We start from the raw sequence: 2,529 nt of genomic DNA on the forward strand, positions 1-2,529 counted from the left end.
GTTGATTTAAGTAGATGTTGATTTAAGTGAGTGTTGATTTAATTAGATGTTGATTTAAGTAAGTGTTGATTTAAGTAGGTGTTGATATAAGTAGGTGTTGATTTAAGTAGGTGTTGATTTAAGTTGATGTTGATTTAATTAGGTGTTGATTAAAGTAGGTGTTGATTAGAGTAGATGTTGGTTAGAGTAGGTGTTGATTTAAGTGGGTGTTGAATAAAGTAGGTGTTGATTTAAGTAGGTGTTGATTTAAGTAGGTGTTGATTAACGTTGGTGTTGATTAGAGTAGGTGTTGATTAGAGTAGGTGTTGATTAGAGTAGGTGTTGATTTAAGTGGGTGTTGATTTAAGTAGGTGTTGATTAAAGTAGGTGTTGATTAAAGTAGGTGTTGATTAAAGTAGGTGTTGATTAAAGTGGGTGTTGATTAAAATGGGTGTTGTTTTATGTGGGTGTTGATTAAAGTAGGTGTTGATTAAAGTGGGTGTTGATTTAAATGGGTGAAGAATTAAGTGGTTGTTGATTTAAGTGGATGTTGATTAAATGGGCGTAGAATTAAGTGGGTGTTGATTTAAGTGGGTGTTGATTAAAGTAGGTGTTGTTTAAAGTAGGTGTTGATTAAAGTAGGTGTTGATTAAAGTGGGTGTTGATTTAAGTGGGTGTTGATTAAAGTGGGTGTTGATTAGAGTAAGTTTTGATTTAAGTGGGTGTTCATTAAAGTAGGTCTTGATTAAAGTAGGTGTTGATTAAAGTAGATGTTGATTAAAGTGGGTGTTGAATTAAGTGGGTGTTGATTAAAGTGGGTGTTGAGTAAAGTATGTGTTGATTAAAGCAGGTGTTGATTTAAGTAGGTGTTGATTTAAGTAGGTGTTGACTTAAGTAGATGTTGATTTAAGTAGATGTTGATTTAAGTAGGTGTTGATTTAAGTAGATGTTGATTTAAGTGTGTTGATTTAAGTAGGTGTTGATTTAAGTAGGTGTTGATTTAAGTAGATGTTGATTTAAGTAGATTTTGATTTAAGTAGATGTTGATTTAAGTGGGTGTTTATTTAAGTAGATGTTGATTTTAGTAGGTGTTCATTTAAGTAGGTGTTGATTTAAGTAGGTGTTGATTTAAGTAGATGTTGATTTAAGTAGATGTAGATTTAAGTAGGTGTTGATTTAAGTAGATGTTGATTTAAGTGGGTGTTGATTTAAGTAGGTGTTGATTTAAGTAGGTGTTGATTAAAGTAGGTGTTTATTAAGGTAGGTGTTGATTAAAGTTGGTGTTGATTTACGTGGGTGGTGATTAAAGTAGGTGTTGATTTGAGTTGGTGTTGATTTAAGTGGGTGTTGATTAAAGTAGGTGTTGATTAGAGTAGGTGTTGATTTAAGTGGGTGTTGTTTAAAGTGGGTGTTGATCCAAGTAGGTGTTGATTAAAGTGGGTGTTGATTAGAGTTGGTTTTGATTTAAGTGGGTGTTGATTAAAGTAGGTGTTGATTAAAGTAGGTGTTGATTAAGAATTGGATTGTTGATTAGGTAGGTTTGATTTGGATGTTGATGAAGTAGGTGTTAATTCAAAGTGAGTGTTGATTAAAGGTGGTGGTGATTAAAGAGTGAATTGTTAAAGTGGTGGCGATTTAGAGTGGGTGTTGATCTAGAGTGGGATTGTTGATTAAAGTGGAGGTGTTCGGTTAAAAGTGGGTGTTTGATTTAAAGGTAGATTGTTGATTAGAAGTGAACATTTGATTAGGTAGGTGTTGATTTAAGTTGGTGTTGATTAGGAAATTGGGTGTTGATTCAGTATGTGCTGATTAAAGTAGGTGTTGATTTAAGTAGGTGTTGATTTAAGTAGGTGTTGATTTAAGTAGGTGTTGATTTAAGTAGGTGTTGATTTAAGTAGGTGTTGATTAAAGTAGGTGTTTATTAAAGTAGGTGTTGATTAAAGTTGGTGTTGATTTACGTGGGTGGTGATTAAAGTAGGTGTTGATTTGAGTTGGTGTTGATTTAAGTGGGTGTTGATTAAAGTAGGTGTTGATTAGAGTAGGTGTTGATTTAAGTGGGTGTTGATTAAAGTAGGTGTTGATTTAAGTGGGTGTTGATTTAAGTAGATGTTGATTTAAGTAGATGTTGATTTAAGTAGGTGTTGTTTAAAGTGGGTGTTGATCCAAGTAGGTGTTGATTAAAGTGGGTGTTGATTAGAGTAGGTTTTGATTTAAGTGGGTGTTGATGAAAGTAGGTGTTGATTAAAGTAGGTGTTGATTAAAGTAGGTGTTGATTAAAGTGGGTGTTGATTAAAGTGGGTGTTGATTAAAGTGAGTGGCGATTTAAGTGGGTGTTGATCTAAGTGGGTGTTGATTAAAGTAGGTGTTGATTAAAGTAGGTGTTGATTAAAGTGGGTGTTGATTAAAGTGGCTGTTGATTAGAGTAGGTGTTGATTTAAGTTGGTGTTGATTAAAGTGGGTGTTGATTAAAGTATGTGCTGATTAAAGTAGGTGTTGATTTAAGTAGGTGTTGATTTAAGTAGGTGTTGATTTAAGTAGGTGTTGATTTAA

Source organism: Homarus americanus, unplaced genomic scaffold (assembly GCF_018991925.1).
Source record: "Homarus americanus isolate GMGI-L3 unplaced genomic scaffold, GMGI_Hamer_2.0 scaffold13307, whole genome shotgun sequence".
Taxonomy (NCBI): Eukaryota; Metazoa; Arthropoda; class Malacostraca; order Decapoda; family Nephropidae; genus Homarus; species Homarus americanus.